Source organism: Bufo gargarizans, chromosome 6 (genome assembly GCF_014858855.1).
Source record: "Bufo gargarizans isolate SCDJY-AF-19 chromosome 6, ASM1485885v1, whole genome shotgun sequence".
Classification (NCBI taxonomy): Eukaryota; Metazoa; Chordata; class Amphibia; order Anura; family Bufonidae; genus Bufo; species Bufo gargarizans.
In genome coordinates this window covers 141,365,110-141,374,548 of record NC_058085.1, presented here as the reverse complement: position 1 = coordinate 141,374,548, position 9,439 = coordinate 141,365,110, and positions in this window count along the sequence as shown.

Sequence of the window (9,439 nt, the reverse complement as noted above, 5' to 3'; positions counted from 1 at the left end):
CTGTTCATTTTCTTAATAGATTTTCCATTGCCTGCATTCTTCCAGCAGCTGAATAAAGATGCAAAAAATATAGTTGCATACATTAGCCACAAAAACACTACATTGAAATAGGGAAAATATAACAAGTTGTGTCCATTAGGGGGCCCTCTGACACTAACAATCTTTACCATGCTTCCATGATCATGTCTCATACAGCATTTCTACTACATTTACTGCAGTTGTTAGCAATTTCTTTTAATTAACAATCAGTTCCAAGTTCTTATTTATAGAACAAAACATTAGTACATTTTTTACAGAGCTGTTTTGTCACAGCTTTGTAAAAATTATAATGAAAGACTTGACAAAACTGTGTGAACAAACCTCTAGACACTAACATGTAGGGCTGTGGAGTCAGTACAAGGAATTCGACGTCTCTTTCCTCTTGACTTCACAGCCCTGCTACTTATTATTATTTTTATAAATAGGGCCCTGAGAGAACATAAGTATAGATTTCTGTTATCTGTTTCCCTTTAAAGGGAACGTTTCATCAGAATATTACCTATTGTTTAACCTGTTAAAGACCAGCCCTTTGACCCCCTTTCAGATCAGACACATTTTCCATTTTTTTAGTACATGTATCTTTGAAAGCCATAACTTTTTCTATTCATTTATATTTTTGTAATTTCTTTTTTCATGCCGGGGTAAATATATATTTTTTTTTTAAAGGTAAATGTTTTTCACATTTTTATTCACTAGCATAAATTGAAATGAAAATCCTTTTTTAAATTATGTCCCCTTTCTATAACGGTCATTTTGATATAGGGGATGCATAAGTTATGGTTAGGGTTGAGCAAACCCAAACTGTAAAGTTCGGGTTCGTACCGAACTTTACGATTTTTTGACCCCGGACCCGAACATTTCAGTAAAAGTTTGGGTTCGAGTTCAGTGTTCAGTGATTTAATGGCGCTTTTTGAAAGCCTGCAGCGCAGCCAATAAACAAGCGTTTAACTCGTGTGCCCTTAGAAGCCATCACAGCCATGCCTACTAATGGCATGGCTGTGATTGGTCAGTGCAGCATGTGACCCAGGCTCTATATAAGCTGGAGTCACGTAGCGCCACACGTCACTATGCTGTTACTAATGTAGGGATAGAATGCTGCTGCTGTGCTGGAGAGAATAGGAAAGAATCTGATATCAGAACTTGTTAACTCTACAATCTAAAGCGATTTTTTTTTTTGTGGGTGCAATGCAAATTTTTGTCCCCTGCCCTTAGCCCAGTGACACAGAAAAATATGTTTTATCCATCTGTTAGTTAGGTGGGCGTTGGCGGCCATTTTGTGCAACAGCAGTGCACCAGCACTGCTTATGTGCCAGGGACAATAATTTAATCCTGTTCTTTTAGTTCAGTGGCCAACATATAGCCATTTTTTAAGTGCACCTGCACTGCATATGTGCCAGGGGAAGGGAAAATAATATACCGTATATACCGGCGTATAAGACGACTGGGCGTATAAGACGACCCCCAACTTTTACACTGAAAATATAGAGTTTGGGATATACTCGCCGTATAAGACTACCCCTTTTTCAACACACAGCAGTACATTACTGCATCCCACCACCATCCCTGGGTACCTCTGCCATCCCTGAATCCCACCACCATCCCTGGGTACCACTGCCATCCCTGCATCCCACCGCCATCCCATGGTATCACCACCATCCCTGCATCCCACCACCTTCCTTGTCCTCCCTCCCTGCCTCCCAGACCCTAAACATGTGCCACCTATACCCTGAACATGTTTTTGTTATGTTATTCTTCATATTCACATTCACATATGCACATCTGCGCCGCACTTAGATACGCCACACGCAGATCTCGCACATGCGCAGGAGTGAGATGCGAGCGGCCGTGAGGATCCCGTGTATCCACGCTCGCCGCATGAAATCTCGCACATGCGTAGGAGCGAGATGCGAGCGGCCGGGAGGATGGCGGTACAAGGAGCATACAAGGTACAGAGCAGGGGGGAGGCATACAAGGTACAGAGCAGGGGGCTGTATACAAGGTACAGCGCAGAGGGGGGGATATGCCGTGGGTTACATCGCAGCTCTCAGCTACTGGGGATACAAGGCAATAGCCCGGGCTCTGTCTGTTGATAATTCGGGCGTCCCGGCACTGCAGCGCCCGCCATACCCGGCGTATAAGACTACCCCCGACTTTTGAGAAGATTTTCATGTGTTAAAAAGTAGTCTTATACGCAGGAATATACAGTAGGTAATCCATCTTTGAGTTCAGGGACCTAGGGGGTGACATATTCACATTTTTTTCTGTAAAATACCCCTCTGCTGCATATGTGAGTGTAATCAATTCAGTATATCGATCTGTTAGATTCTGGGGGGACAAATACATTTTTTTTTTCACTAAAAAGTACATTTGCGCCCTGCACTGCATTTGTGATAGTGAAAGAAAATCATTTAAATCCATTTGTTTAATTGTGGATGAAAAAAAATCATATATCTGATAGTGAAATATAAATCAATAAATCCATCTGTTTCACTGTGGGTGAAAAAATCATATATATTTTTTCATAAAGTACCGTATTTTTCACCCTATAAGACGCACCGGCCCATAAGATGCACCTAAGTTCTTGAGGAGGAAAATAAGAAAAAAAATATTTTTAACCAAAAGGTGTTCTTTTGGTGGGTTTTGAACTAATGGTGGTCTGTGCATGACACTACTATGGGGAATGTGTGGATGGCACTGCTATATATGTGTCACCCACAGTGCCATCCACATATCCCCCACCCCATATTAGTGGCATCCACAGATGCCCTAATATACCAGAGCTAAACCTGTGGGAGGAGGGGCCGGTGGCATGCAAATGTGGCGGGGCGGTGTGGTCACTGTACTCCGGCCCCACCGCTCACTCACTGCTTTATTGACTAAACCTTTTATATTAATAACCTTAATTTAAGTTCCGATCCCTAGCCCCACCTGTACTACTTACTAAATGTCCTGTAAATGTCCTGTAGCTAGCAGGCAGAGCAGGGCGGCCGGCCGTAACTCACTGATGTCACGTGCCTGTGCCGCCTACTTCATTCATAAAGTAGGCGGCGCAGGCGCGTCACGTGACATCAGTGAGTTATGAGCGACCGCCCTGCTCTGCCTGCTACAGGACATTTAGTAATTAGTACAGATGGGGCTGGGGATCGGAACTTCAATTAAAGTTATTATTATAAAAGATTTAGGCATTAAGGAAGTGAGTGAGCGGCGGGGCCGGAGTACAGTGACCGCACCGGCCCCGCCGCATTTGCATGACACCGGCCCCTCCAGCTGATACATCCATCGCAGACTGCGATGTAAAATGGCAGCATTCGGCCCATAAAACGCAGGGGCATTTTTCCCCCACTTTTGGGGGGGGGGGGGAAAGTGCGTCTTATGGGGTGAAAAATACGGTACCTTTGCGGTCTGTGCTGCAAATCTGATAGTGAGATAAAATCAATAAATCCATCTGTTTCACTGTGGGTGAAAAAAATCTTTATTTTTCCATAAAGTACCTTTGCGGCCTGCACTGCATATCTGATATTGAAATATAATCAGTTAATACAACTGGGACATTGTGGGTAAAAAAAAAATACCTTTGCGGCCTGCGCTGCATTTCTGACAGTCTAATACAACTGTTAAATACTGCTGTTATATTGTGGTTTGACAAAAAAAAATAAAAAAAATTTGTGCCAGACAGTACATTTGCGGCCTGCACTGCATTTCTGACAGTCCAATAAAACCGTTAAATACTGCTGTTATATTGTTGTTTGAAAAAAACACCCTTTTTGTACTAGATAGTACATTTGTGGCCTGCGCTGCATTTCTGACAGTCTAATACAACCGTTAAATACTGCTGTTATATTTTTGTTTGAAAAAAACGCCCTTTATGTGCTAGATAGTACATTTGCGGCCTGCTCTGCATTTCTGACAGTCCAATAAAGCTGTTAAATACTAAAAGCACAGTTTATGTGCTAAATAGTACATTTGAGGCCTGCGCTGCATTTCTAACAGTCCAATACAACCGTTAAATACTGCAGTTATATTGTGGTTTGAAAAAAAACACCCTTTTCGTGCCAGATAGTACATTTGCGGCCTGCGCTGCATTTCTGACAGTCCAATACAACCGTTAAATACTGCAGTTATATTGTGGTTTGAAAAAAACACCCTTTTTGTGCTAGATAGTACATTTGCGGCCCTTGCTGCATCTCTGACAGTCCAATAAAACCGTTAAATACTGCTCTTATATTGATGTTTGAAAAAAACACCCTTTTTGTTCTAGATAGTACATTTACAGCCTGCGCTGCATTACTGACAGTCCAATACAACCATTAAATACTGCTCTTATATTTTTGTTTGAAAAAAACACCCTTTTTGTGCTAGATAGTACATTTGTGGCCTGCGCTGCATTTCTGACAGTCCAATAAAACCGTTACATGCTAAAATCACACTTTCTGTGCTAGATAGTACATATGCGGCCTGCGCTGCATTTCTGACAGTCGAATACAACCATTAAATACTGCTGTTTTATTGTGGTTTAGAAAAAACACCCTTTTTGTGCTAGATAGTACATATATGGCCTGCGCTGCATTTCTGACAGTCCATTTATAACCGTTAAATACTGCTGTTATATTTTTCTTTGGAAAAAACACCCTTTTTGTGCCAGATAGTACATTTGCGGCCTGCGCTGCATTTCTAACAGTCCAATACAACCGTTAAATACTGCTGTTATATTTTAGTTTGAAAATAACACTTTTTTTGTGCTAGATAGTACATTTGCGGCCTGCGCTGTATTTCTGACAGTCCAATACAACCGTTAAATACTGCTGTTATATTGTGGTTTGAACAAAATACACTTTTTGTGCTAGAGAGTACATTTGCGGCCTGCGCTTCATTTCTGACAGTCCAATACAACCATTAAATACTGCTGTTATAATGTGGTTTGAACAAAATACACTTTTTGTGCTAGAGAGTACATTTGCGGCCTGCTCTTCATTTCTGACAGTCCAATACAACCGTTAAATACTGCTGTTATATTGTGGTTTGAACAAAATACACTTTTTTTGCTAGATAGTACATTTGCAGCCTGCGCTGCATTTCTGACAGTCCAATAAAACCAGTCAATACTGCTGTTACATTGTTGGTTGACAAATTCTAATTTTTTGTGACCGTGAAGTAATTGTATTAAATTCGCCTGTCACACTGTTGTGTGACCTCAAGAAATTTTTTCTCTTTAGGACACCGGCACAACCTTACTGTCAGTGAACTTAATTGTTGACTATTGGTGGTTACATTGTCGCCTGACATAAACCATCTGTTAGTTTGGTGGGTGAACGCAAAGAATGAGGAGAGCATCAAATAAGGGATGTGGCCCTGGTTCATGGTGCTGCTGGTGTTGGTGGAGCTCCTATTGCAGGTAGAGGACGTGGTCGATCTGTGCCAGCTACACGCACAAGTGAAACACCTTCCTCAGGTGCGAGTAGGCGACATAACCTTCAGCATTATTTGGTAGGCCCGAATGCCGCTCTATGAATGGTGAGGCCAGAACAAGTACAGGCGATAGTAGATTGGGTGGCTGACAGTGCCTCCAGTCCCTTCACATTGTCTCGCACCCAGTCCCCTGCTGAAAGATCAGAGTTGGCACCTGCAGCCCATGGCCATCAGTCTTTCACTTCGCCCCCTTGCAAATTAGCCAAGCAGTCTGAGCCCTAAGTTATGCATCAGTCTCTTCTGCTTTTTGATGACTCTGCTAGCAGGGTTTCCCAGGGCCAACCACATAGCCCTGCCCCAGAAGTGGAAGAGATTGAGTGCACCGATGCCCAACCACTTATGTTTCAGGATGAGTAAATGGGAGGACAACCGCAGCACGTTTCGGATGATGACGAAACACAGGTGCCAACTGCTGTGGCTTTCTGCAGTGTGCAGAACGACAAGGAGGGCAGGGGTGAAGACTGGGTGGAAGATGATGTGGAGGACGATGAGGTCCTTGACCCCATATGGAATCAAGATCATGCAAGTGACCTTGGTAGTTCAGAGGAAGAGCCACCAGCACAGCAAAAGAGGGAGCAGGGTGCAAAAACGGAGCAGCTGTTCTCTAGACAGTACACCTGCACTGCGCAACGCCATCTGTGGCAAGGTCCACATAACTAGGGATACGCACGGTCAGGGACGTTATATCTCCCTAACAGCACACTGGGTAAATGCAGTGGCGGCTGGGCCTGAGGCGGATAACAGTTTGGCGCATGTCCTTCCACCACTGAGGATTGCAGGGCATTTCTCTTTGCCTTCTGTTGCTTCCTCCTCCTACTCCGCTTCCTCATCCTCTACCGCCTCCTCATCCAGTCAGCATAACTTCACCACCAACTTCAGCACAGCCAAGGGTAAACGACAGTAGGCAGTTTTAAAACTGGAGGACAAACCCCACACCGCGCAGGAGCTGTGGACGGGCATGGAACAACATACCGATGAGTGGTTGGTGCCATTGACTTCAAGCCCGGCCTGGTGGTGTGCGATAATTGCAAAATCTCGTAGCAGCTCTGGGCCTAGCCGGTTTGACGCACATCCCTTGCCTGGCGCATGTGCTGAATTTGGTGGTGCGGAGGTTCCTGAAAAATGACCCCAATATGTCAGAGCTGCTGCAGAAAGTGCGGGCCGTCTGTGCGCACTTTCAGCGTTCTCACCTTGCTGCTGCTCGCCTGTCAGCGCTGCAGCGTAACTTCAGCCTTCCCGCTCACCGCCTCATGCTGGAACTCCACCTTGCACATACTGGCCAGACTGTGCGAGCAGCAGCAGGCGATAGTGGAGTTTGAGGGTGAGTCGCGCTGCGGAACAGCACCACTTCACCACCAATGAGTGGGCCTCCATGCGAGACCTGTGTGCCTTGTTGCACTGTTTTGAGTACTCCACCAACATGGCCAGTGCCGATGATGCCGTTTTCAGTGTTACTATCCCACTTCTTTGCCTCCTTGAAAAAAAGCTTCAGGTGATTATGGAAGAGGATGTGGCACAGGAGGAGGAGGAAAAGGGATCATTTACAAGGGTTTCAGGCCAGTCATTCACAAGTGGCTCCGAGGGTGGGTTCCTGCACCAACATACGCCAGGTACACAATTGTCCAGCCAGGGCACAGTTCTGAAGGATGACGAGGTGGAGGATGAGGAGGAACCGTGTTCACAGCAGTGTGGCACCCAAACCAGCTCTTAGCCATCACTGGTGCGTGACAGAGGACACAGAGGATACACCTCCCACAGAGGACAGCTTGTCGTTGCCTCTGGGCAGCCTGGCACACATGAGCGATTACATGCTGCAGTGTCTCCACAACGACCGCCGAGTTGGCCACATTCTAACTTGTGCTGATTACTGGTTGGCCACGCTGTTGGATCCCCGTTACAAGGACAACATACCGTCCTTAATTCCGTCACTGGAGCGTGATCGGAAAATCCGCGAGTACCAGCACACGCTGGTCGACGTGCTGCTGATGGCATTCCAACCTGACACCGGGGGCTCAGTGGAAGCACAAAGCGAAGGCAGAGGAGGAGGAAGAAGTCGCCAACGCAGAGCACCTCAGAAGGCAGGGTTAGCATGGCCGAAATGTGGAAAAGTTTTGTCAGCACGCCACAACAACCAGCACATATAAAACGTCTTAGCAGGAGGCAGCACATGTTTTGGGGTGTACCCTAATTTAAACAACAAACATTAAAAATTAAAATAAAATACCAGGGTTGGCTACCTCCTCCACCGCCGCTTCGGCCTACACCGGCACGTCCACCGCCTCCTCAACCTCCTACTCCATATGGACCTCCACCTCCTAGATCAAGATTATTATTTTTAATTTTTACGTATTTTATGTTATTTTAAGTCATTTCACTAATTAGTCTGTTACATTGTTGGGTGACATTCACCAATTTTTGGCTGTGATATACCCCGCTCTACATAGTGGACAGGGAAATACATTTCAGTAATTCGTCTGTTACATTGTTGGGTGACATTCACCAATTTTTGGCTGTGATATACCACTGCTCTACATAGCAGACAGGGAGCTAAATTTAGTAAAAACGTCTGTTACTGATCGGAAGATGCGAGACTACATGTGCACGCTGGTTGACGCGCTGCTGATGCCATTCCCACCTAACAGCGGGGGCACAGTGGAAGCACAAGGCGAATGCAGAGGAGGAGGAAGAGGTCGTCAAGCAGCTGGGGCACCGCCAGCACCTCAGAAGGCAGGGTTAGCATGGCCAAAAAGTGGAAAAGTTTTGTCAGCACGCCACAACAACCAGCACCACCAGCTGATATGGAACATCTTAGCAGGAGGCAGCATTTCGGCAACATGGTTGAGCAGTATGTGTGCACACGCCTACACAAACTGACTGATGGGTCTGCCCCTTCAACTTTTGGGTCTCCAAATTGGGTACATGGCCTGAGCTTGCCCTTTACTCCTTGGAGGTGCTGGTCTGCCCTGCAGCCAGTGTATTGTCTGAACGTTGGTTTAGCACGGCAGGAGAGGGTTATCATAGACAAGTGCAGCCGCCTGTCCACAGCCAATGTGGACAAGCTCACATTTATTAAAATGAACCAGGCAGGGATCCCACAGGACTTGTCCGTACCTTGTGCAGAATAGACATGTATACCGGTCTCACCCAGCCATTGTTGTACTCCAGCGCACTTTCTCTTAGTTTTATTTTTTATATTTCACACATTTTTGGGGGTCTACCCAAATTTGAACAAAAAATAATAATAAAAATAAAACAAAAACCAGTGTTGGCTACCTCCTCCACCGCCACTTCCACCTACACCGCCACATCCACCACCTCCTCAACCTCTTACTCCATATGGACCTCCTCCTCCTAGATCAAAATATATTTTTTTTTACGTAGTTTATGTTATATTAAGTCATTTCCCTATCCACATTTGTTTGCAGAGCACTTGCCATGCTCTTAACTACATTTTGCTGCCTTTTGCAGCCCTCTAGCCCTTTCCATGACTTTTTTAGAGCCATTTTAGTGCTCCAAAGTTCGGGTCCCCATTGACTTCAATGGGGTTGCGAAGTTCAGCCGAACCCAAACATCCAGGTGTCCGCTCAACTCTAGTTATGGTCACTGAGGTAGGGGCTAAAAGATGCCGTTTGGTAGCATTTTATTTTACATTTTTGTTTTGTTTTTATATAATTTTTTTATTTTACACTTTGTGCCCCCCATAACATCATACAACACCTTTAGGGGCATTAAATATGACATGTTTTATAGCAGAAAACAGCCCCCCGAGGCTTTTCAATGCTGTAAAGTCTCACTGCAGAGATGATCTGGGTCCGCTAAGACCCAGCAGCTCGTGCAGAATCAGTAAGTCCTTAAGGAGTCAGAGTGGCAATGGCTCTGATTATAGGATGTGTCACAGTGGTTTCCCTCAGGATGTTCCTCCCTAGCGCCAGTG